At 50.2% G+C, this 25,470-nt stretch overlaps 11 non-coding genes across 11 annotated transcripts; all 11 read left to right on the forward strand.

Moving 5' to 3' along the window:
• The first annotated feature begins 4,784 nt into the window (after positions 1–4,784).
• On the forward strand, positions 4,785–4,977 carry LOC141243729 (U2 spliceosomal RNA). Its single transcript, XR_012307780.1, has one exon. It is a non-coding gene; the product is annotated as a U2 spliceosomal RNA (small nuclear RNA).
• A 1,115-nt stretch (positions 4,978–6,092) lies between these two features.
• Positions 6,093–6,283, forward strand: LOC141243799 (U2 spliceosomal RNA). The gene has a single exon (XR_012307821.1). It is a non-coding gene; the product is annotated as a U2 spliceosomal RNA (small nuclear RNA).
• Positions 6,284–7,395: 1,112 nt separating this feature from the next.
• Positions 7,396–7,586, forward strand: LOC141243800 (U2 spliceosomal RNA). Its single transcript, XR_012307822.1, has one exon. It is a non-coding gene; the product is annotated as a U2 spliceosomal RNA (small nuclear RNA).
• Positions 7,587–8,701: 1,115 nt separating this feature from the next.
• LOC141243801 (U2 spliceosomal RNA) lies at positions 8,702–8,892 on the forward strand. The gene has a single exon (XR_012307823.1). It is a non-coding gene; the product is annotated as a U2 spliceosomal RNA (small nuclear RNA).
• Positions 8,893–10,004: 1,112 nt separating this feature from the next.
• Positions 10,005–10,195, forward strand: LOC141243697 (U2 spliceosomal RNA). The gene has a single exon (XR_012307750.1). It is a non-coding gene; the product is annotated as a U2 spliceosomal RNA (small nuclear RNA).
• Positions 10,196–11,310: 1,115 nt separating this feature from the next.
• LOC141243802 (U2 spliceosomal RNA) lies at positions 11,311–11,501 on the forward strand. The gene has a single exon (XR_012307824.1). It is a non-coding gene; the product is annotated as a U2 spliceosomal RNA (small nuclear RNA).
• Positions 11,502–12,616: 1,115 nt separating this feature from the next.
• On the forward strand, positions 12,617–12,807 carry LOC141243803 (U2 spliceosomal RNA). Its single transcript, XR_012307825.1, has one exon. It is a non-coding gene; the product is annotated as a U2 spliceosomal RNA (small nuclear RNA).
• A 1,114-nt stretch (positions 12,808–13,921) lies between these two features.
• LOC141243804 (U2 spliceosomal RNA) lies at positions 13,922–14,112 on the forward strand. The gene has a single exon (XR_012307826.1). It is a non-coding gene; the product is annotated as a U2 spliceosomal RNA (small nuclear RNA).
• Positions 14,113–21,743: 7,631 nt separating this feature from the next.
• LOC141243691 (U2 spliceosomal RNA) lies at positions 21,744–21,934 on the forward strand. The gene has a single exon (XR_012307745.1). It is a non-coding gene; the product is annotated as a U2 spliceosomal RNA (small nuclear RNA).
• A 1,115-nt stretch (positions 21,935–23,049) lies between these two features.
• On the forward strand, positions 23,050–23,240 carry LOC141243806 (U2 spliceosomal RNA). Its single transcript, XR_012307828.1, has one exon. It is a non-coding gene; the product is annotated as a U2 spliceosomal RNA (small nuclear RNA).
• A 1,115-nt stretch (positions 23,241–24,355) lies between these two features.
• Positions 24,356–24,546, forward strand: LOC141243808 (U2 spliceosomal RNA). The gene has a single exon (XR_012307829.1). It is a non-coding gene; the product is annotated as a U2 spliceosomal RNA (small nuclear RNA).
• The last annotated feature ends 924 nt before the right edge of the window (positions 24,547–25,470 follow it).

A 25,470-nucleotide genomic window follows, 5' to 3' on the forward strand; every position in this document is an offset into this window, starting at 1 on the left:
GAGACGCTTCTGTTTGGTTGTGAAGGAACCCTCTCACATCCTGAATGGACTCGGCTTCTGGACAGGTAAGTGGTCGGTGACCGTTAGACTTCACAGGGACCTGGCGTACTCAGACGGACTTCGGCACCTGCCCCCGACATTCTCCCTGGGCAACTCCTACGGCCTCATCTATTACCCGGACATGCCGCGGAACTGCAGGAGATGCGGCAAGAACGGCCACGAGATGAAGGACTGCAAGGAGGATGCCTGCAGGATTTGTCGAGTGACGGGACACAGCTCGAAGGACTGCCCGAAGAAGACGTCCTGCAACCTGTGTGGGCTGGCGGCTCATCTATACAAGGATTGCCCCAAGCGTGAGAGATCCTGGGCATCGGTGGTTGGGACGACCCCAGCTCCGGAGGACAAGGCCCCAACGACCAGGCCTGTGAAGGTCAAGGACGCGACAACCAAGGCCCCAGCGGCCAAGGCCGAGATGACCAAGGCCAAAGCGGTCAAGGAGTCGGTGGCCAAAGCCCCAGCGACGGTCCCAACAGCTCCGAAGCAGAAGAAAAAGTCAAAGGAGGGTAAGAGTTCTGTCACCCCTCTCTCGATCCCTCCCCCTGCCACCCCCGTCCAATCCCCCCCCACCCCGGCCACCCCTGCTGAGGATTCCACTTCCTCTTCCTCCTTCCCCTACTCCTCAGCAGGTGTCCTTTCCCCTGCCCCGGCAGCCACTCTCCCTCCCCAGACCATGGTAGCGGTGGAATTAACCTTTCCTCCACCCGCCGCTATCTATTCCGAGGAGGATTTTCCCCTTCTTGTCTCCCCAGTTCCAACCCGGGGAAAGAGGAAAGTGGAGGACAGCCCTGCTACTGAATCCTCCAAAAAGAAGATTCTGGATTTCGTAGGCGAAAAGGAGGATACCCTCCCTGAGCCAGAAGAGATGGAGCACATGGTTGAGACCCTGGTGGCCGAGCCAGAAGAGGAGGAACTGGTGGTCGCCGAGATCGAGGCCGCGCTGCTTGACCAGATGGAGGAAGAGGGCCTGCTGGTGATCCCGTCACCAGCAGTCAACACCGACGAGGGACCACCCGACCGGAGTGGTAACTAAGGTGTATTGCCTGCGCTAACTTTTTCTTTTTTCCCTACATGATGGCTAATATTAACTTATTTTCCATTAATGTCAGGAGCATCAAGGACAAGTTCAGACGTCAGACTATTTATGCCTTCCTTACTTCCCAGTTGTGTGATGTTTATATGTTGCAGGAATGTTCCCTTCCCTCCTCTAGGTCCTTCAAACATCTGGCCAGGGAGTGGTCCCACGGTCCATCCTACTGGTCCGGTGGGGGTGACTGCAAGTCTGCGGGGGTCGCAATTCTGATCAGGGGGGGCGCATTCACGCTTGAGTCCGTCCAGGAGCTCATCTGCGGCAGGGCTCTTGTTGTAGATGGCAACTGGGCAGGAGAACCTGTCAGGTTCATCAACGTGTATGCGTCCCCACTGAAGAATGAGCGTTTGGAGCTTTTCCAGACCCTGCGGCTTCAGCTTGCCACCACCAGGACCTTAGTGATGGCCGGGGATTTCAACTGCCCCATCGAGGAGGATGGTCGTAGTTCTGGCACATCTGCCAAGTTGGACATCACGTCCAAGCTGCTCATCGAGATGGTAACCGAGGCCTCTCTTCAGGACGTGGTGGGCTCCATGGGGAGAGGCTCCACGAACTATTCGTGGAGCCGACCCGATGGCTCACTCCGCTCCAGGATTGACTTTGTGTTCACCTCTCGGGCAGTCAGGCAGAGTAGGCGCTCGATGGTCCCCTGCTTCTTCTCCGACCACAGAGCCATTCACTTACAAGGTGTCCTCGGCGACGGTTTTCCGTCCGGCCCCGGCTCCTGGAAGCTGAATTGTGCTCTGCTGGCTCAGGATGAAGTCGTGGAGGAGCTGAGAGCAGCCTACGCAATGTGGCAGTCCTACAAGGGTAGCTTCCAAACAGTCTCTGATTGGTGGGAATATGTTAAACTTGAGTTTCGCTGTTTCTTTCAGGCCAAGGGTCGACAACAGGCGTGTGAGAAGAGGAGGGACTTCAGAGGGCTGCAGCGCGAGCTGCGGTCGCTGCAGGACCTTCTTCACTGCGGCTGGGACGTGAGGGAGGAGCTGGAGGAGACCAAGAAGAGCCTGAAAAGGCACTTTGAGGAGGAGTCCAAGCGAATCGTCTTCCGTTCCAAAGTGGAGAATCTGGAGAAGGGTGAGAAATGTAACTCATTCTTTTTCAGGAAACTTCATGCCGGTCACACGCCCCTGAACGAGCTGCGAGACGAGAGCGGAAACATGCGACGTGGGAAGGAGGACGTGATGAGGGTCGTCAGCGACTTCTACAGCAAACTCTACTCCCACAAGACTACCGACCCCGACGCTGCTGATAAGTTCCTGTCAGGTATCACTAACCATCTTGATCCTGCAGGCACGGCAGCCTTGGACAAACCTCTGATGGTGGGCGAATTGCTCTCTGCCGCTAAATCCTTTAGGACCGGCAGGACCCCGGGCAGTGATGGTCTTCCAGCGGAGCTCTATGTAGCGCTGGGAGACCTCATCTGTCCGGACCTGTTGGACCTGTACGAGGAGATGGTGGTGGAGGGTAGAATGCCTCCATCTTTGAGGGAAGGAATGGTCACGATCCTGTACAAGCGGAAGGGAGAGAGGTGCGACCTGAGGAATTGGCGTCCCATCACTCTGCTCAACGTGGACTACAAGATCCTGGCCAAGACGATGGCGACACGACTTAAGACGGTCATCAGACGGATCATCCACCCGGACCAGACCTGCGGCATTCCTGGACGTCGCATCGCAGACAGCCTCGCTCTCGTGCGGGACACGGTCGAGTACATCAAGGTCCGCCGCGCACACGCGGCCCTGGTCTCCTTGGATCAGGAGAAGGCCTTCGACCGGGTTTCCCACGAGTTCATGGGCCGAGCTCTGCACCGGTTAGGTTTGGGTAACATGTTTTGTTCGTATGTCCGTCTGATGTATTTTGATATCCACAGCTCGGTGTTGGTGAACGGCTGGAAGACTGACCCCTTCCCTGTCCTCTCTGGGGTCAGACAAGGCTGCCCTCTATCACCTCTTCTTTTTGTTTGTGTTATAGAACTCTTCGCAGAGGCTATCCGGCAGAATGGAGAGATCAGAGGGATCACCGCACCGGGTCCGGGACGACACGAGGTCAAGTGCTCGCTCTACATGGACGACGTCACCGTCTTCTGCGCTGATCGTGGTTCAGTCGACGCCCTCGTCCAGACGTGTGAGAGGTTCGGCCGGGCTTCAGGGGCCAAAGTCAACTGCAGGAAGTCGGAAGCCATGCTCTTCGGGGATTGGCAGCCGGCCTCCTCCGCCCTCTTCCCCTTCAACATTCAACCGGATTTCCTCAAGGTGCTGGGAGTCTGGTTCGGGAAGGAAGGAGCGGCCCTCAAGTCCTGGCAAGAACGCTTGGCCAAAGTGAAGCAACGGATCGGACTCTGGAGCCTCAGACACCTCACTTGTGAGGGTAAGGCACTCGTCCTGCGTAATGAGGTCCTGCCCGTCTTGCAGTACACGGCGCAGGCCTGGCCCCCACACGTCACTGTGTGCAGGGCCATTACCAGGACAGTGTTTCACTTTGTCTGGGGATCCAAGATGGACAGAGTCAGGCGGGCCGTCATGTACAAGGAGCCTCGCAAGGGTGGGAAGGGCGTTCCAGATATCCCCACCCTCCTGCGATCCTCTTTTGTGTGTGATTGTGTCCGCCGGACTTTGCAAGTCAAGAATGGCTCCGCGGGCAGGTCCATGTCTCGCTTTTTCCTGCTTCCTCTTTGGAGGCGACTCGGCTGGGACAAGTGGGACAGCTCCTTCCCCTACAACTGGACGACGCCATGGTTCTACGGAGACGTCGTTCGATTTGTGGGGGAACATCAACTGGAGGGACTCAAGCCCGACTTGTGGAAGCCCAAAACTATCCACAAGCTCATCAGAGCCAAGGATGACGTGGAGAACATCACAGGACTTCACCAGGACACGCTGGAGACTGTGTGGACAAATGTGTCGTCTGACAGGCTGACCAACGGGCACAAGGACTTGTCGTGGATGGCGATTCAGGGCGGACTGCCCGTCCGGTCATTCATGCATGCCCGGAACCTGTGCAAGACCCGGTACTGCCCAAGGTGCCCCTTCGTGGAGGAAACATCTTTGCACACTTTTTTGGACTGCGGATTTGCACAGCGCCTGTTGACTGCCCTTGAGGACGACCTGAGGAACTCTGTCCCCAGGGCGAGCCTATCGCACCATTCTGTGCTTTACGGACTCTTCCCTGGGGTTCATACCGTCGGAGCCATCCAGGAGGCTTGGCGCCTTATGAACTGCTTCAAGGATGCCGTTTGGGTCGCCAGGAACCGGCTCATCTTGAGGAGGGAGAGGATGTCCATCCAGGACTGCCGCAGGCTGATCCACAGCCTGCTCAGAGACTATTCCATCGTGGACGGTCCGGAGGACGAGGATGAGGACTAAACCCCTCCTCCCCCTCTCCCCTTATGTGTCTTGTCTTTTAATAAAGCTTCGGGCCTGTGATTTTCCCCTCCCCATCCCCTTTTTCCCAATCCCCATCTCTTATCACGATTCTTCGTACTGTATTGATTGACATGCTTTTTCTTTCAGATTGAGTGTTTTGTGTAGCATAGGGGTGTGATGTGTCTAGTTAGTGCGTCGTATCCTCATGCTATGTAAATATGATGTAGAATTCTGTGTGTACTGGGCTGCGGCACTGTACACTGTCTGTTAACTTATTTTTTGTGCTAATAAAAGATATATTCAATCAAAAAATCTGTTCTTATCAGTTTAATATCTGATACGTCCCCTATCTGGGGACCATATATTAAATGGATTTTTAGAACAGGGAGATGGAAAAAGAGCTTGCTCTGTCCACTCCACGCATTGACCTGGTATTGCAGTATCTCCAGGACCGGTGCACCCCTTCTTTAATGCAGTTTCTAAAATCAGAAAGAATTGAATTCAATGTTTTTTGTTCATTTTGCTTGTTTGTCGGATTTTGGGATGGACTCTTTGGCTTTGCTTTTCTTCTCCTCATTGGATTTTTCATGTTCAAAGTTGCAGAAGCCAGATTACAAGCTCATTTTGGTTCAACTTCAGCAACTGTGCATTGCATTGCCATGTAATGTGATGCAATGCTATCTTTCTAGCTCTCCCTTTTTACTTCCTTTTGGATAAACAGACATATTAGGCAAGCATTTTGGAGCTTTCACCTAAATAACTACAGGTGGTGAGATAAGCTGCACAATATAATTGACCTTTCAGTATATTGTTGCACACACACCATCTATTTAGCAAATGCCCTTGTTATCAACAGCAGCCTTTTAAACTCACCTGAGCTAACAGGTATGTGCGCTGGTTACTCTGCTGCGCTTAAAATTTCTTTTTTGGTTTGCTACAATGCCTTTTCTGAAACGTTGTCTCCTTCTGCTGGAACACTGACTTCTTTCATTTAATGCCTGCAGACTATAAAAGAGAACCCAACCCAAAAAGTTTGGTTGATTAGTCTGTGGCATTCTGTTAAACTGTTGCTTATGGCGGTCTCTGTGAGCTTCTCAGCGACATTCAGCCAGCCAGGTATCCTGCCTGCAGTAGATGGAATGTGGCAATGGAACGCTGGCTGCGCGTGTCATAATAGGCTCTGAGCCTTTATATACCTGTGCACAGCAGCAGCCACCTTCAGTCTGCTGCTGGACAGCCAGCAGCAGCAGCAGCAGGAGAGGTATGTAATCAGGAGCCCTCCTGCTAAGGGTAGACAGCTGCTCGTTCCACCCCACCCCCCGCCTTAATTGGTTCTCCTCCCTTCCAACGGTGTTGAGGCGGGTGGGAACAGCAGGGGGTGAAGGTGCTGTGTTTAAAGAGGTGGAGTTATGCAGATCTAAAACGCGTGGATTGCAGCAGCAGCAAGCCGAAAAGTGCAGGCATGTAAGGGATCTAGAGGTTGACAACATGTCTTCTTAACGGGAGTCCAGGAGCTCATCTCCACAAATGGACTTTTCAGGATCCTTGGGTGGCTCCGTAGTTTGAAACCAATTCTGGTTATCGCTTCTCGGCCTTTTGGCTAAGATCAAGTGTAGTATCTGTTCTTATCAGTTTAATATCTGATACGTCCCCTATCTGGGGACCATATATTAAATGGATTTTTAGAACAGGGAGATGGAAAAAGAGCTTGCTCTGTCCACTCCACGCATTGACCTGGTATTGCAGTATCTCCAGGACCGGTGCACCCCTTCTTTAATGCAGTTTCTAAAATCAGAAAGAATTGAATTCAATGTTTTTTGTTCATTTTGCTTGTTTGTCGGATTTTGGGATGGACTCTTTGGCTTTGCTTTTCTTCTCCTCATTGGATTTTTCATGTTCAAAGTTGCAGAAGCCAGATTACAAGCTCATTTTGGTTCAACTTCAGCAACTGTGCATTGCATTGCCATGTAATGTGATGCAATGCTATCTTTCTAGCTCTCCCTTTTTACTTCCTTTTGGATAAACAGACATATTAGGCAAGCATTTTGGAGCTTTCACCTAAATAACTACAGGTGGTGAGATAAGCTGCACAATATAATTGACCTTTCAGTATATTGTTGCACACACACCATCTATTTAGCAAATGCCCTTGTTATCAACAGCAGCCTTTTAAACTCACCTGAGCTAACAGGTATGTGCGCTGGTTACTCTGCTGCGCTTAAAATTTCTTTTTTGGTTTGCTACAATGCCTTTTCTGAAACGTCTCCTTCTGCTGGAACACTGACTTCTTTCATTTAATGCCTGCAGACTATAAAAGAGAACCCAACCCAAAAAGTTTGGTTGATTAGTCTGTGGCATTCTGTTAAACTGTTGCTTATGGCGGTCTCTGTGAGCTTCTCAGCGACATTCAGCCAGCCAGGTATCCTGCCTGCAGTAGATGGAATGTGGCAATGGAACGCTGGCTGCGCGTGTCATAATAGGCTCTGAGCCTTTATATACCTGTGCACAGCAGCAGCCACCTTCAGTCTGCTGCTGGACAGCCAGCAGCAGCAGCAGCAGGAGAGGTATGTAATCAGGAGCCCTCCTGCTAAGGGTAGACAGCTGCTCATTCCACCCCACCCCCCGCCTTAATTGGTTCTCCTCCCTTCCAACGGTGTTGAGGCGGGTGGGAACAGCAGGGGTTGAAGGTGCTGTGTTTAAAGAGGTGGAGTTATGCAGATCTAAAACGCGTGGATTGCAGCAGCAGCAAGCCGAAAAGTGCAGGCATGTAAGGGATCTAGAGGTTGACAACATGTCTTCTTAACGGGAGTCCAGGAGCTCATTTCCACAAATGGACTTTTCAGGATCCTTGGGTGGCTCCGTAGTTTGAAACCAATTCTGGTTATCGCTTCTCGGCCTTTTGGCTAAGATCAAGTGTAGTATCTGTTCTTATCAGTTTAATATCTGATACGTCCCCTATCTGGGGACCATATATTAAATGGATTTTTAGAACAGGGAGATGGAAAAAGAGCTTGCTCTGTCCACTCCACGCATTGACCTGGTATTGCAGTATCTCCAGGACCGGTGCACCCCTTCTTTAATGCAGTTTCTAAAATCAGAAAGAATTGAATTCAATGTTTTTTGTTCATTTTGCTTGTTTGTCGGATTTTGGGATGGACTCTTTGGCTTTGCTTTTCTTCTCCTCATTGGATTTTTCATGTTCAAAGTTGCAGAAGCCAGATTACAAGCTCATTTTGGTTCAACTTCAGCAACTGTGCATTGCATTGCCATGTAATGTGATGCAATGCTATCTTTCTAGCTCTCCCTTTTTACTTCCTTTTGGATAAACAGACATATTAGGCAAGCATTTTGGAGCTTTCACCTAAATAACTACAGGTGGTGAGATAAGCTGCACAATATAATTGACCTTTCAGTATATTGTTGCACACACACCATCTATTTAGCAAATGCCCTTGTTATCAACAGCAGCCTTTTAAACTCACCTGAGCTAACAGGTATGTGCGCTGGTTACTCTGCTGCACTTAAAATTTCTTTTTTGGTTTGCTACAATGCCTTTTCTGAAACGTTGTCTCCTTCTGCTGGAACACTGACTTCTTTCATTTAATGCCTGCAGACTATAAAAGAGAACCCAACCCAAAAAGTTTGGTTGATTAGTCTGTGGCATTCTGTTAAACTGTTGCTTATGGCGGTCTCTGTGAGCTTCTCAGCGACATTCAGCCAGCCAGGTATCCTGCCTGCAGTAGATGGAATGTGGCAATGGAACGCTGGCTGCGCGTGTCATAATAGGCTCTGAGCCTTTATATACCTGTGCACAGCAGCAGCCACCTTCAGTCTGCTGCTGGACAGCCAGCAGCAGCAGCAGCAGGAGAGGTATGTAATCAGGAGCCCTCCTGCTAAGGGTAGACAGCTGCTCGTTCCACCCCACCCCCCGCCTTAATTGGTTCTCCTCCCTTCCAACGGTGTTGAGGCGGGTGGGAACAGCAGGGGGTGAAGGTGCTGTGTTTAAAGAGGTGGAGTTATGCAGATCTAAAACGCGTGGATTGCAGCAGCAGCAAGCCGAAAAGTGCAGGCATGTAAGGGATCTAGAGGTTGACAACATGTCTTCTTAACGGGAGTCCAGGAGCTCATCTCCACAAATGGACTTTTCAGGATCCTTGGGTGGCTCCGTAGTTTGAAACCAATTCTGGTTATCGCTTCTCGGCCTTTTGGCTAAGATCAAGTGTAGTATCTGTTCTTATCAGTTTAATATCTGATACGTCCCCTATCTGGGGACCATATATTAAATGGATTTTTAGAACAGGGAGATGGAAAAAGAGCTTGCTCTGTCCACTCCACGCATTGACCTGGTATTGCAGTATCTCCAGGACCGGTGCACCCCTTCTTTAATGCAGTTTCTAAAATCAGAAAGAATTGAATTCAATGTTTTTTGTTCATTTTGCTTGTTTGTCGGATTTTGGGATGGACTCTTTGGCTTTGCTTTTCTTCTCCTCATTGGATTTTTCATGTTCAAAGTTGCAGAAGCCAGATTACAAGCTCATTTTGGTTCAACTTCAGCAACTGTGCATTGCATTGCCATGTAATGTGATGCAATGCTATCTTTCTAGCTCTCCCTTTTTACTTCCTTTTGGATAAACAGACATATTAGGCAAGCATTTTGGAGCTTTCACCTAAATAACTACAGGTGGTGAGATAAGCTGCACAATATAATTGACCTTTCAGTATATTGTTGCACACACACCATCTATTTAGCAAATGCCCTTGTTATCAACAGCAGCCTTTTAAACTCACCTGAGCTAACAGGTATGTGCGCTGGTTACTCTGCTGCGCTTAAAATTTCTTTTTTGGTTTGCTACAATGCCTTTTCTGAAACGTTGTCTCCTTCTGCTGGAACACTGACTTCTTTCATTTAATGCCTGCAGACTATAAAAGAGAACCCAACCCAAAAAGTTTGGTTGATTAGTCTGTGGCATTCTGTTAAACTGTTGCTTATGGCGGTCTCTGTGAGCTTCTCAGCGACATTCAGCCAGCCAGGTATCCTGCCTGCAGTAGATGGAATGTGGCAATGGAACGCTGGCTGCGCGTGTCATAATAGGCTCTGAGCCTTTATATACCTGTGCACAGCAGCAGCCACCTTCAGTCTGCTGCTGGACAGCCAGCAGCAGCAGCAGGAGAGGTATGTAATCAGGAGCCCTCCTGCTAAGGGTAGACAGCTGCTCGTTCCACCCCACCCCCCGCCTTAATTGGTTCTCCTCCCTTCCAACGGTGTTGAGGCGGGTGGGAACAGCAGGGGGTGAAGGTGCTGTGTTTAAAGAGGTGGAGTTATGCAGATCTAAAACGCGTGGATTGCAGCAGCAGCAAGCCGAAAAGTGCAGGCATGTAAGGGATCTAGAGGTTGACAACATGTCTTCTTAACGGGAGTCCAGGAGCTCATCTCCACAAATGGACTTTTCAGGATCCTTGGGTGGCTCCGTAGTTTGAAACCAATTCTGGTTATCGCTTCTCGGCCTTTTGGCTAAGATCAAGTGTAGTATCTGTTCTTATCAGTTTAATATCTGATACGTCCCCTATCTGGGGACCATATATTAAATGGATTTTTAGAACAGGGAGATGGAAAAAGAGCTTGCTCTGTCCACTCCACGCATTGACCTGGTACTGCAGTATCTCCAGGACCGGTGCACCCCTTCTTTAATGCAGTTTCTAAAATCAGAAAGAATTGAATTCAATGTTTTTTGTTCATTTTGCTTGTTTGTCGGATTTTGGGATGGACTCTTTGGCTTTGCTTTTCTTCTCCTCATTGGATTTTTCATGTTCAAAGTTGCAGAAGCCAGATTACAAGCTCATTTTGGTTCAACTTCAGCAACTGTGCATTGCATTGCCATGTAATGTGATGCAATGCTATCTTTCTAGCTCTCCCTTTTTACTTCCTTTTGGATAAACAGACATATTAGGCAAGCATTTTGGAGCTTTCACCTAAATAACTACAGGTGGTGAGATAAGCTGCACAATATAATTGACCTTTCAGTATATTGTTGCACACACACCATCTATTTAGCAAATGCCCTTGTTATCAACAGCAGCCTTTTAAACTCACCTGAGCTAACAGGTATGTGCGCTGGTTACTCTGCTGCGCTTAAAATTTCTTTTTTGGTTTGCTACAATGCCTTTTCTGAAACGTTGTCTCCTACTGCTGGAACACTGACTTCTTTCATTTAATGCCTGCAGACTATAAAAGAGAACCCAACCCAAAAAGTTTGGTTGATTAGTCTGTGGCATTCTGTTAAACTGTTGCTTATGGCGGTCTCTGTGAGCTTCTCAGCGACATTCAGCCAGCCAGGTATCCTGCCTGCAGTAGATGGAATGTGGCAATGGAACGCTGGCTGCGCGTGTCATAATAGGCTCTGAGCCTTTATATACCTGTGCACAGCAGCAGCCACCTTCAGTCTGCTGCTGGACAGCCAGCAGCAGCAGCAGCAGGAGAGGTATGTAATCAGGAGCCCTCCTGCTAAGGGTAGACAGCTGCTCGTTCCACCCCACCCCCTGCCTTAATTGGTTCTCCTCCCTTCCAACGGTGTTGAGGCGGGTGGGAACAGCAGGGGGTGAAGGTGCTGTGTTTAAAGAGGTGGAGTTATGCAGATCTAAAACGCGTGGATTGCAGCAGCAGCAAGCCGAAAAGTGCAGGCATGTAAGGGATCTAGAGGTTGACAACATGTCTTCTTAACGGGAGTCCAGGAGCTCATCTCCACAAATGGACTTTTCAGGATCCTTGGGTGGCTCCGTAGTTTGAAACCAATTCTGGTTATCGCTTCTCGGCCTTTTGGCTAAGATCAAGTGTAGTATCTGTTCTTATCAGTTTAATATCTGATACGTCCCCTATCTGGGGACCATATATTAAATGGATTTTTAGAACAGGGAGATGGAAAAAGAGCTTGCTCTGTCCACTCCACGCATTGACCTGGTATTGCAGTATCTCCAGGACCGGTGCACCCCTTCTTTAATGCAGTTTCTAAAATCAGAAAGAATTGAATTCAATGTTTTTTGTTCATTTTGCTTGTTTGTCGGATTTTGGGATGGACTCTTTGGCTTTGCTTTTCTTCTCCTCATTGGATTTTTCATGTTCAAAGTTGCAGAAGCCAGATTACAAGCTCATTTTGGTTCAACTTCAGCAACTGTGCATTGCATTGCCATGTAATGTGATGCAATGCTATCTTTCTAGCTCTCCCTTTTTACTTCCTTTTGGATAAACAGACATATTAGGCAAGCATTTTGGAGCTTTCACCTAAATAACTACAGGTGGTGAGATAAGCTGCACAATATAATTGACCTTTCAGTATATTGTTGCACACACACCATCTATTTAGCAAATGCCCTTGTTATCAACAGCAGCCTTTTAAACTCACCTGAGCTAACAGGTATGTGCGCTGGTTACTCTGCTGCGCTTAAAATTTCTTTTTTGGTTTGCTACAATGCCTTTTCTGAAACGTTGTCTCCTTCTGCTGGAACACTGACTTCTTTCATTTAATGCCTGCAGACTATAAAAGAGAACCCAACCCAAAAAGTTTGGTTGATTAGTCTGTGGCATTCTGTTAAACTGTTGCTTATGGCGGTCTCTGTGAGCTTCTCAGCGACATTCAGCCAGCCAGGTATCCTGCCTGCAGTAGATGGAATGTGGCAATGGAACGCTGGCTGCGCGTGTCATAATAGGCTCTGAGCCTTTATATACCTGTGCACAGCAGCAGCCACCTTCAGTCTGCTGCTGGACAGCCAGCAGCAGCAGCAGCAGGAGAGGTATGTAATCAGGAGCCCTCCTGCTAAGGGTAGACAGCTGCTCGTTCCACCCCACCCCCCGCCTTAATTGGTTCTCCTCCCTTCCAACGGTGTTGAGGCGGGTGGGAACAGCAGGGGGTGAAGGTGCTGTGTTTAAAGAGGTGGAGTTATGCAGATCTAAAACGCGTGGATTGCAGCAGCAGCAAGCCGAAAAGTGCAGGCATGTAAGGGATCTAGAGGTTGACAACATGTCTTCTTAACGGGAGTCCAGGAGCTCATCTCCACAAATGGACTTTTCAGGATCCTTGGGTGGCTCCGTAGTTTGAAACCAATTCTGGTTATCGCTTCTCGGCCTTTTGGCTAAGATCAAGTGTAGTATCTGTTCTTATCAGTTTAATATCTGATACGTCCCCTATCTGGGGACCATATATTAAATGGATTTTTAGAACAGGGAGATGGAAAAAGAGCTTGCTCTGTCCACTCCACGCATTGACCTGGTATTGCAGTATCTCCAGGACCGGTGCACCCCTTCTTTAATGCAGTTTCTAAAATCAGAAAGAATTGAATTCAATGTTTTTGTTCATTTTGCTTGTTTGTCGGATTTTGGGATGGACTCTTTGGCTTTGCTTTTCTTCTCCTCATTGGATTTTTCATGTTCAAAGTTGCAGAAGCCAGATTACAAGCTCATTTTGGTTCAACTTCAGCAACTGTGCATTGCATTGCCATGTAATGTGATGCAATGCTATCTTTCTAGCTCTCCCTTTTTACTTCCTTTTGGATAAACAGACATATTAGGCAAGCATTTTGGAGCTTTCACCTAAATAACTACAGGTGGTGAGATAAGCTGCACAATATAATTGACCTTTCAGTATATTGTTGCACACACACCATCTATTTAGCAAATGCCCTTGTTATCAACAGCAGCCTTTTAAACTCACCTGAGCTAACAGGTATGTGCGCTGGTTACTCTGCTGCGCTTAAAATTTCTTTTTTGGTTTGCTACAATGCCTTTTCTGAAACGTTGTCTCCTTCTGCTGGAACACTGACTTCTTTCATTTAATGCCTGCAGACTATAAAAGAGAACCCAACCCAAAAAGTTTGGTTGATTAGTCTGTGGCATTCTGTTAAACTGTTGCTTATGGCGGTCTCTGTGAGCTTCTCAGCGACATTCAGCCAGCCAGGTATCCTGCCTGCAGTAGATGGAATGTGGCAATGGAACGCTGGCTGCGCGTGTCATAATAGGCTCTGAGCCTTTATATACCTGTGCACAGCAGCAGCCACCTTCAGTCTGCTGCTGGACAGCCAGCAGCAGCAGCAGCAGGAGAGGTATGTAATCAGGAGCCCTCCTGCTAAGGGTAGACAGCTGCTCGTTCCACCCCACCCCCCGCCTTAATTGGTTCTCCTCCCTTCCAACGGTGTTGAGGCGGGTGGGAACAGCAGGGGGTGAAGGTGCTGTGTTTAAAGAGGTGGAGTTATGCAGATTTAAAACGCGTGGATTGCAGCAGCAGCAAGCCGAAAAGTGCAGGCATGTAAGGGATCTAGAGGTTGACAACATGTCTTCTTAACGGGAGTCCAGGAGCTCATCTCCACAAATGGACTTTTCAGGATCCTTGGGTGGCTCCGTAGTTTGAAACCAATTCTGGTTATCGCTTCTCGGCCTTTTGGCTAAGATCAAGTGTAGTATCTGTTCTTATCAGTTTAATATCTGATACGTCCCCTATCTGGGGACCATATATTAAATGGATTTTTAGAACAGGGAGATGGAAAAAGAGCTTGCTCTGTCCACTCCACGCATTGACCTGGTATTGCAGTATCTCCAGGACCGGTGCACCCCTTCTTTAATGCAGTTTCTAAAATCAGAAAGAATTGAATTCAATGTTTTTTGTTCATTTTTGTTATGCACACGCCCGGACTGACTGGCGTGTGCGGGTGTTGTGGTTCCACTGGACCATGGACCGGAGAGTGCCTGGAGGGGCGTGACTAAGTATCTGGCCGATCCGACCAAGGTGGCACGACGGCATACGACGCCAGTGCACCAGGGAGAAACCGGGCAGAGGGACCAGGTGCTACTCCAGGTCAAACTCCGGACACGGGGGTTGACCCACACTGGAATTACTGGAACAGGCAGGTTAGGCTGGCACAGACTGGTGGATGTAAGCAAACACGGCAGGTATGCAGAGGGGTGGATACAGGCGAGTATGCAGGCAGGGAGGTACTGGCCGAAAGGACGGGCTGGAGCACAGAAAGGTTAAGACCCAGTACAGACTGGGTCACAGAACCGCAGATGCGGTAGACAACCACAGCAGAGAGGGAACGCCCAAAGCGGTGGGCAAGAACAGAGCAGGACGGGGCTGCAGGAGCAGCGAGCACAAGCAGGGCAGGACAGGACTGCCGGAGCAGCGGGCAGAAGCAGGGCAGGACAGGACTGCCGGATCAGCGGGCAGAAGCAGGGCAGGACAGGACTGCCGGATCAGCGGGCAGAAGCAGGGCAGGACAGGACAGGACTGCCGGAGCAGCGGGCAGAAGCAGGGCAGGACAGGACAGGACTGCCGGAGCAGCGGGCAGAAGCAGGGCAGGACAGGACAGGACTGCCGGAGCAGCGGGCAGAAGCAGGGCAGGACAGGACAGGACTGCCGGAGCAGCGGGCAGAAGCAGGGCAGGACAGGACAGGACTGCCGGAGCAGCGGGCAGAAGCAGGGCAGGACAGGACAGGACTGCCGGAGCAGCGGGCAGAAGCAGGGCAGGACAGGACAGGACTGCCGGAGCAGCGGGCAGAAGCAGGGCAGGACAGGACAGGACTGCCGGAGCAGCGGGCAGAAGCAGGGCAGGACAGGACAGGACTGCCGGAGCAGCGGGCAGAAGCAGGGCAGGACAGGACAGGACTGCCGAAGCAGCGGGCAGAAGCAGGGCAGGACAGGACTGCCAGAGCAGCGGGCAGAAGCAGGGCAGGACAGGACTGCCGGAGCAGCGGGCAGAAGCAGGGCAGGACAGGACTGCCGGAGCAGCGGGCAGAAGCAGGGCAGGACAGGACTGCCGGAGCAGCGGGCAGAAGCAGGGCAGGACAGGACTGCCGGAGCAGCGGGCAGAAGCAGGGCAGGACAGGACTGCCGGAGCAGTGAGCAAGGAGTCAGAGCAGGACGGACAGGGCTCTGTTCACACGGAACAGACAGGAAGGGAAAGGCAGAGCCAGATACCCACAGGGTACTTGCAGTGAAGTAGCGAGGGGACCACAAACTCACAAACGGGAGTACAGAGACAACAAGCAGGAGTTAGGTACGAGTTCAGACTCTGCAGAAAAAGGAAAGGAACAGACAGAGGCAAAACAGGTAAAGGATAGGAGAGAGTTCAGACTGGAACTGAGTGTACGGAAGAGACCGACACTGCAGCGGGATACAGGAGCGGGTCTGGGAATACGGCCCCCAGAGAGGCGGGACGAACAGGCAAGGAGCGTGTTCAGACAGGACAGACAAGATACAGGAACGGATCTAGGTAATCGGCCCCTAGAAGGCGGGAGGAACAGGCTAGGAGCGTGTTCAGACAGGCCTGGAAATACAGCCTCCAGGAAAGGCAGCAGGCAAGAGTACACAGACAGGACTCAGTTCAGACACGGGAACTGATACCACAAGGCAGGAGACATAGACAGGACTCAGTTCAGACACGGGAACAGATACTGCAAGACAGGAGAAATAGACAGGACTCAGTTCAGACAGGAACAGATACCACAAGGCAGGGACACAAACAGGACTCTGTTCAGACGGGAACAGATACCGCAAGGCACAGACAGGCAGATCTAGGAATACGGCCCCTAGAAGGCGAAAGAACAGGCAAGAAGCGTGTTCACAAAAACAGACCACAGTTCAGACACAGAACTGGAAAACAGGCAGGAAAACAGGATAGGACCTGGCATGTCAGAGACAAAAAGCCGACTGACAGGACACAATGCTCAGGCGCCATCTTGAGGAAGAAGGTGGTATAAATACCCAAAGATGGACAGCAATAGGCTGAAGGTGCAACAGGGGCGTGTCCACAGCAGGTACAAGAAACAGGAAGTTCAGCGGGTGTCGCCCTATGCAGCCAAAACAGACAAACAGACAGCAAGGAGGGAAGCCAGAGAGACATTCTGGACTGGAGATCAAGTGCGCGCTCTTGCACAGTGGGAGATGGACCACCATGCAAGGACGCCGCCAGGTATGTTACAGTACCCCCCCCCCTTACGCCCCCTCTTCTTCAGGCCTGCCAGAATCTTCCGCAGGGAATTCGAGGACCAGTCGTTCACTTCAAGGAGATCACTTCCACTGTCCACAGGAAAAATTGATTTCATCTGGTTAGCTAGGATGCTACCTCCTATCCAGCCATCCCTAGCAACAGACGAAACGGGTGGAGTACCAGGAACAGCACACAAGGAAGTCTCTCTCCACATATTTTCAGGTGGCACCCCAGAGGGTACAGGAGACGACTGGAAGTCCTTCACCGGGTTGGAGGGGGACAGAGACTTGGGGGTAATCTCTGCTTCGAGGTACATCTTGTCAAGCTCACAGGAAGAAATAGACGGGTTATCAGGTACATAATGAGGAAAAGTCACTGTCTCTTTGTTATCTGGTGGTACCCCGGAGAATTCAGGAAACAACTGGAGGTCCTCCGCCGGGTCAGAAGAGTGCAGAGGCTCAGAGAAAACATCTGCTTCAGAGTACACAAGGTCGGACTCACTGGACGAAGCAAGCGAGGTATCAGATCCAGGATATAGGAAAGTCTCTGTCCATTCACCACCAGGTGGCACCCCGAAGGGTTCTGGAGACAACTGGAGGTCCTCCGCCTGGTCGGAGGGGTGTAGAGACTCGGGATTAACCTCTGCTTCGGAGTACACTAGGTTGGACTCACTGGACGAAGCGAGCGAGGTATCAGGTACAGAGTAAAGGAGAGTCTCTGTCCTTTCGCTACCAGGTAGCACCCCGAAGGGTTCTGGACACAACTGGAGGTCCTCCGCCTGGTCGGAGGGGTGTAGAGACTCGGGAGTAACCTCTGCTTCGGAGTACACTAGGTTGGACTCACTGGACGAAGCGAGCGAGGTATCAGGTACAGAGTATAGGAGAGTCTCTGTCCTTTCGCTACCAGGTAGCACCCCGAAGGGTTCTGGAGACAACTGGAGGTCCTCCGCCTGGTCGGAGGGGTGTAGAGACTCGGGGGTAACTACCACTTTGGGGTACCCATTGTCAGGCTCACAGGACGAAGCGGACAAAGTATCGAGTACCGAGTGTAGAGAAGTCTCTCTCCATTTGTCATCGAGTGGTATCCCGGAGGATTCAGGAGGCAACAGGGGGTCCTCCGCCAGGTAGTAGAGGTGCACAGACTCTGAGGTAACCACAGCTTTGGAGCATCCTTGGACATGCACACCGGTTAAAGTGGGTGAAGCATCTGATGCTGGGTGCAGGAAGTTCTCCTGTGTGGAGTCTGGATGGGCAGAAGTCTCTTCGGGCAGGAGAACCGGAGCACTACCCACACACATTACCCATTGGGGCTTCTCCGGGATACAGGGAGATGAAGCTTCAGTAGGGACTTCAAGGTTGGGGTCAGGAGGTCTCAGGGAGGACAGACCCTGGCGTGACGGCTTGCCTCTACGTCTAGCACGTCTGGACTGCCTCTTGAGGTTGGGAGAAGTATTCCGGAAAGCGTAGTCACCCTGTGAGGATTCTGGGTGGGCAGTAGTCTCATTGGGCTGGAGGACTATTGCGCTACCCACACACATTACCCATCGGGGCTGCTCCGGGATATTGGGAGGTGAAGCTTCAGCAGGAGCCTCCGGGTTAGGATCATCGAAGACCATTAGAAAGGCCACCAGGAAGGCCATTAGGTCCAGGAGGATCGGATCCCGTGTTTCATATAGGGGGTTGATCCATTCCAAGGCATCACCCGCCAGGTAAGACATAATGAATGCCACCTTAACCCGATCGGTGGGAAAACATAGAGGGTAGAACTTGAAGTGTAGCATGCATTGCTCCACAAATGCACGACTTTGTCTTGGATCCCCATAGTAACGTGGCGGATCCGCAGGAACGAGAGCAGATAGATCCATCTGGACGGGTGCGTAATTCGCCTGGAACTCAGCTGAGAAAAAAAAAAACTTTTATTTATTTATTTTTAATGCATGTATTCGCTGGAAAACTTCTCAGAGAGCGAAGGCCGTGGGGCTCAACGGGAACCATGGCCTGAGCATGCTGTTATGCACACGCCCGGACTGACTGGCGTGTGCGGGTGTTGTGGTTCCACTGGACCATGGACCGGAGAGTGCCTGGAGGGGCGTGACTAAGTATCTGGCCGATCCGACCAAGGTGGCACGACGGCATACGACGCCAGTGCACCAGGGAGAAACCGGGCAGAGGGACCAGGTGCTACTCCAGGTCAAACTCCGGACACGGGGGTTGACCCACACTGGAATTACTGGAACAGGCAGGTTAGGCTGGCACAGACTGGTGGATGTAAGCAAACACGGCAGGTATGCAGAGGGGTGGATACAGGCGAGTATGCAGGCAGGGAGGTACTGGCCGAAAGGACGGGCTGGAGCACAGAAAGGTTAAGACCCAGTACAGACTGGGTCACAGAACCGCAGATGCGGTAGACAACCACAGCAGAGAGGGAACACCCAAAGCGGTGGGCAAGAACAGAGCAGGACGGGACTGCAGGAGCAGCGAGCACAAGCAGGGCAGGACAGGACTGCCGGAGCAGCGGGCAGAAGCAGGGCAGGACAGGACTGCCGGATCAGCGGGCAGAAGCAGGGCAGGACAGGACTGCCGGATCAGCGGGCAGAAGCAGGGCAGGACAGGACAGGACTGCCGGAGCAGCGGGCAGAAGCAGGGCAGGACAGGACAGGACTGCCGGAGCAGCGGGCAGAAGCAGGGCAGGACAGGACAGGACTGCCGGAGCAGCGGGCAGAAGCAGGGCAGGACAGGACAGGACTGCCGGAGCAGCGGGCAGAAGCAGGGCAGGACAGGACAGGACTGCCGGAGCAGCGGGCAGAAGCAGGGCAGGACAGGACAGGACTGCCGGAGCAGCGGGCAGAAGCAGGGCAGGACAGGACAGGACTGCCGGAGCAGCGGGCAGAAGCAGGGCAGGACAGGACAGGACTGCCGGAGCAGCGGGCAGAAGCAGGGCAGGACAGGACAGGACTGCCGGAGCAGCGGGCAGAAGCAGGGCAGGACAGGACAGGACTGCCGAAGCAGCGGGCAGAAGCAGGGCAGGACAGGACTGCCAGAGCAGCGGGCAGAAGCAGGGCAGGACAGGACTGCCGGAGCAGCGGGCAGAAGCAGGGCAGGACAGGACTGCCGGAGCAGTGAGCAAGGAGTCAGAGCAGGACGGACAGGGCTCTGTTCACACGGAACAGACAGGAAGGGAAAGGCAGAGCCAGATACCCACAGGGTACTTGCAGTGAAGTAGCGAGGGGACCACAAACTCACAAACGGGAGTACAGAGACAACAAGCAGGAGTTAGGTACGAGTTCAGACTCTGCAGAAAAAGGAAAGGAACAGACAGAGGCAAAACAGGTAAAGGATAGGAGAGAGTTCAGACTGGAACTGAGTGTACGGAAGAGACCGACACTGCAGCGGGATACAGGAGCGGGTCTGGGAATACGGCCCCCAGAGAGGCGGGACGAACAGGCAAGGAGCGTGTTCAGACAGGACAGACAAGATACAGGAACGGATCTAGGTAATCGGCCCCTAGAAGGCGGGAGGAACAGGCTAGGAGCGTGTTCAGACAGGCCTGGAAATACAGCCTCCAGGAAAGGCAGCAGGCAAGAGTACACAGACAGGACTCAGTTCAGACACGGGAACTGATACCACAAGGCAGGAGACATAGACAGGACTCAGTTCAGACACGGGAACAGATACTGCAAGACAGGAGAAATAGACAGGACTCAGTTCAGACAGGAACAGATACCACAAGGCAGGGACACAAACAGGACTCTGTTCAGACGGGAACAGATACCGCAAGGCACAGACAGGCAGATCTAGGAATACGGCCCCTAGAAGGCGAAAGAACAGGCAAGAAGCGTGTTCACAAAAACAGACCACAGTTCAGACACAGAACTGGAAAACAGGCAGGAAAACAGGATAGGACCTGGCATGTCAGAGACAAAAAGCCGACTGACAGGACACAATGCTCAGGCGCCATCTTGAGGAAGAAGGTGGTATAAATACCCAAAGATGGACAGCAATAGGCTGAAGGTGCAACAGGGGCGTGTCCACAGCAGGTACAAGAAACAGGAAGTTCAGCGGGTGTCGCCCTATGCAGCCAAAACAGACAAACAGACAGCAAGGAGGGAAGCCAGAGAGACATTCTGGACTGGAGATCAAGTGCGCGCTCTTGCACAGTGGGAGATGGACCACCATGCAAGGACGCCGCCAGGTATGTTACAATTTTGCTTGTTTGTCGGATTTTGGGATGGACTCTTTGGCTTTGCTTTTCTTCTCCTCATTGGATTTTTCATGTTCAAAGTTGCAGAAGCCAGATTACAAGCTCATTTTGGTTCAACTTCAGCAACTGTGCATTGCATTGCCATGTAATGTGATGCAATGCTATCTTTCTAGCTCTCCCTTTTTACTTCCTTTTGGATAAACAGACATATTAGGCAAGCATTTTGGAGCTTTCACCTAAATAACTACAGGTGGTGAGATAATCTGCACAATATAATTGACCTTTCAGTATATTGTTGCACACACACCATCTATTTAGCAAATGCCCTTGTTATCAACAGCAGCCTTTTAAACTCACCTGAGCTAACAGGTATGTGCGCTGGTTACTCTGCTGCGCTTAAAATTTCTTTTTTGGTTTGCTACAATGCCTTTTCTGAAACGTTGTCTCCTTCTGCTGGAACACTGACTTCTTTCATTTAATGCCTGCAGACTATAAAAGAGAACCCAACCCAAAAAGTTTGGTTGATTAGTCTGTGGCATTCTGTTAAACTGTTGCTTATGGCGGTCTCTGTGAGCTTCTCAGCGACATTCAGCCAGCCAGGTATCCTGCCTGCAGTAGATGGAATGTGGCAATGGAACGCTGGCTGCGCGTGTCATAATAGGCTCTGAGCCTTTATATACCTGTGCACAGCAGCAGCCACCTTCAGTCTGCTGCTGGACAGCCAGCAGCAGCAGCAGGAGAGGTATGTAATCAGGAGCCCTCCTGCTAAGGGTAGACAGCTGCTCATTCCACCCCACCCCCCGCCTTAATTGGTTCTCCTCCCTTCCAACGGTGTTGAGGCGGGTGGGAACAGCAGGGGGTGAAGGTGCTGTGTTTAAAGAGGTGGAGTTATGCAGATCTAAAACGCGTGGATTGCAGCAGCAGCAAGCCGAAAAGTGCAGGCATGTAAGGGATCTAGAGGTTGACAACATGTCTTCTTAACGGGAGTCCAGGAGCTCATCTCCACAAATGGACTTTTCAGGATCCTTGGGTGGCTCCGTAGTTTGAAACCAATTCTGGTTATCGCTTCTCGGCCTTTTGGCTAAGATCAAGTGTAGTATCTGTTCTTATCAGTTTAATATCTGATACGTCCCCTATCTGGGGACCATATATTAAATGGATTTTTAGAACAGGGAGATGGAAAAAGAGCTTGCTCTGTCCACTCCACGCATTGACCTGGTATTGCAGTATCTCCAGGACCGATGCACCCCTTCTTTAATGCAGTTTCTAAAATCAGAAAGAATTGAATTCAATGTTTTTTGTTCATTTTGCTTGTTTGTCGGATTTTGGGATGGACTCTTTGGCTTTGCTTTTCTTCTCCTCATTGGATTTTTCATGTTCAAAGTTGCAGAAGCCAGATTACAAGCTCATTTTGGTTCAACTTCAGCAACTGTGCATTGCATTGCCATGTAATGTGATGCAATGCTATCTTTCTAGCTCTCCCTTTTTACTTCCTTTTGGATAAACAGACATATTAGGCAAGCATTTTGGAGCTTTCACCTAAATAACTACAGGCGGTGAGATAAGCTGCACAATATAATTGACCTTTCAGTATATTGTTGCACACACACCATCTATTTAGCAAATGCCCTTGTTATCAACAGCAGCCTTTTAAACTCACCTGAGCTAACAGGTATGTGCGCTGGTTACTCTGCTGCGCTTAAAATTTCTTTTTTGGTTTGCTACAATGCCTTTTCTGAAACGTTGTCTCCTTCTGCTGGAACACTGACTTCTTTCATTTAATGCCTGCAGACTATAAAAGAGAACCCAACCCAAAAAGTTTGGTTGATTAGTCTGTGGCATTCTGTTAAACTGTTGCTTATGGCGGTCTCTGTGAGCTTCTCAGCGACATTCAGCCAGCCAGGTATCCTGCCTGCAGTAGATGGAATGTGGCAATGGAACGCTGGCTGCGCGTGTCATAATAGGCTCTGAGCCTTTATATACCTGTGCACAGCAGCAGCCACCTTCAGTCTGCTGCTGGACAGCCAGCAGCAGCAGCAGCAGGAGAGGTATGTAATCAGGAGCCCTCCTGCTAAGGGTAGACAGCTGCTCGTTCCACCCCACCCCCCGCCTTAATTGGTTCTCCTCCCTTCCAACGGTGTTGAGGCGGGTGGGAACAGCAGGGGGTGAAGGTGCTGTGTTTAAAGAGGTGGAGTTATGCAGATCTAAAACGCGTGGATTGCAGCAGCAGCAAGCCGAAAAGTGCAGGCATGTAAGGGATCTAGAGGTTGACAACATGTCTTCTTAACGGGAGTCCAGGAGCTCATCTCCACAAATGGACTTTTCAGGATCCTTGGGTGGCTCCGTAGTTTGAAACCAATTCTGGTTATCGCTTCTCGGCCTTTTGGCTAAGATCAAGTGTAGTATCTGTTCTTATCAGTTTAATATCTGATACGTCCCCTATCTGGGGACCATATATTAAATGGATTTTTAGAACAGGGAGATGGAAAAAGAGCTTGCTCTGTCCACTCCACGCATTGACCTGGTATTGCAGTATCTCCAGGACCGGTGCACCCCTTCTTTAATGCAGTTTCTAAAATCAGAAAGAATTGAATTCAATGTTTTTTGTTCATTTTGCTTGTTTGTCGGATTTTGGGATGGACTCTTTGGCTTTGCTTTTCTTCTCCTCATTGGATTTTTCATGTTCAAAGTTGCAGAAGCCAGATTACAAGCTCATTTTGGTTCAACTTCAGCAACTGTGCATTGCATTGCCATGTAATGTGATGCAATGCTATCTTTCTAGCTCTCCCTTTTTACTTCCTTTTGGATAAACAGACATATTAGGCAAGCATTTTGGAGCTTTCACCTAAATAACTACAGGTGGTGAGATAAGCTGCACAATATAATTGACCTTTCAGTATATTGTTGCACACACACCATCTATTTAGCAAATGCCCTTGTTATCAACAGCAGCCTTTTAAACTCACCTGAGCTAACAGGTATGTGCGCTGGTTACTCTGCTGCGCTTAAAATTTATTTTTTGGTTTGCTACAATGCCTTTTCTGAAACGTTGTCTCCTTCTGCTGGAACACTGACTTCTTTCATTTAATGCCTGCAGACTATAAAAGAGAACCCAACCCAAAAAGTTTGGTTGATTAGTCTGTGGCATTCTGTTAAACTGTTGCTTATGGCGGTCTCTGTGAGCTTCTCAGCGACATTCAGCCAGCCAGGTATCCTGCCTGCAGTAGATGGAATGTGGCAATGGAACGCTGGCTGCGCGTGTCATAATAGGCTCTGAGCCTTTATATACCTGTGCACAGCAGCAGCCACCTTCAGTCTGCTGCTGGACAGCCAGCAGCAGCAGCAGCAGGAGAGGTATGTAATCAGGAGCCCTCCTGCTAAGGGTAGACAGCTGCTCGTTCCACCCCACCCCCCGCCTTAATTGGTTCTCCTCCCTTCCAACGGTGTTGAGGCGGGTGGGAACAGCAGGGGGTGAAGGTGCTGTGTTTAAAGAGGTGGAGTTATGCAGATCTAAAACGCGTGGATTGCAGCAGCAGCAAGCCGAAAAGTGCAGGCATGTAAGGGATCTAGAGGTTGACAACATGTCTTCTTAACGGGAGTCCAGGAGCTCATCTCCACAAATGGACTTTTCAGGATCCTTGGGTGGCTCCGTAGTTTGAAACCAATTCTGGTTATCGCTTCTCGGCCTTTTGGCTAAGATCAAGTGTAGTATCTGTTCTTATCAGTTTAATATCTGATACGTCCCCTATCTGGGGACCATATATTAAATGGATTTTTAGAACAGGGAGATGGAAAAAGAGCTTGCTCTGTCCACTCCACGCATTGACCTGGTATTGCAGTATCTCCAGGACCGGTGCACCCCTTCTTTAATGCAGTTTCTAAAATCAGAAAGAATTGAATTCAATGTTTTTTGTTCATTTTGCTTGTTTGTCGGATTTTGGGATGGACTCTTTGGCTTTGCTTTTCTTCTCCTCATTGGATTTTTCATGTTCAAAGTTGCAGAAGCCAGATTACAAGCTCATTTTGGTTCAACTTCAGCAACTGTGCATTGCATTGCCATGTAATGTGATGCAATGCTATCTTTCTAGCTCTCCCTTTTTACTTCCTTTTGGATAAACAGACATATTAGGCAAGCATTTTGGAGCTTTCACCTAAATAACTACAGGTGGTGAGATAAGCTGCACAATATAATTGACCTTTCAGTATATTGTTGCACACACACCATCTATTTAGCAAATGCCCTTGTTATCAACAGCAGCCTTTTAAACTCACCTGAGCTAACAGGTATGTGCGCTGGTTACTCTGCTGCGCTTAAAATTTCTTTTTTGGTTTGCTACAATGCCTTTTCTGAAACGTTGTCTCCTTCTGCTGGAACACTGACTTCTTTCATTTAATGCCTGCAGACTATAAAAGAGAACCCAACCCAAAAAGTTTGGTTGATTAGTCTGTGGCATTCTGTTAAACTGTTGCTTATGGCGGTCTCTGTGAGCTTCTCAGCGACATTCAGCCAGCCAGGTATCCTGCCTGCAGTAGATGGAATGTGGCAATGGAACGCTGGCTGCGCGTGTCATAATAGGCTCTGAGCCTTTATATACCTGTGCACAGCAGCAGCCACCTTCAGTCTGCTGCTGGACAGCCAGCAGCAGCAGCAGCAGGAGAGGTATGTAATCAGGAGCCCTCCTGCTAAGGGTAGACAGCTGCTCGTTCCACCCCACCCCCCGCCTTAATTGGTTCTCCTCCCTTCCAACGGTGTTGAGGCGGGTGGGAACAGCAGGGGGTGAAGGTGCT

Source organism: Phyllobates terribilis, unplaced genomic scaffold (genome assembly GCF_046119375.1).
Source record: "Phyllobates terribilis strain yellow unplaced genomic scaffold, ASM4611937v1 Scaffold_1268__1_contigs__length_339053, whole genome shotgun sequence".
Taxonomy (NCBI): domain Eukaryota; kingdom Metazoa; phylum Chordata; class Amphibia; order Anura; family Dendrobatidae; genus Phyllobates; species Phyllobates terribilis.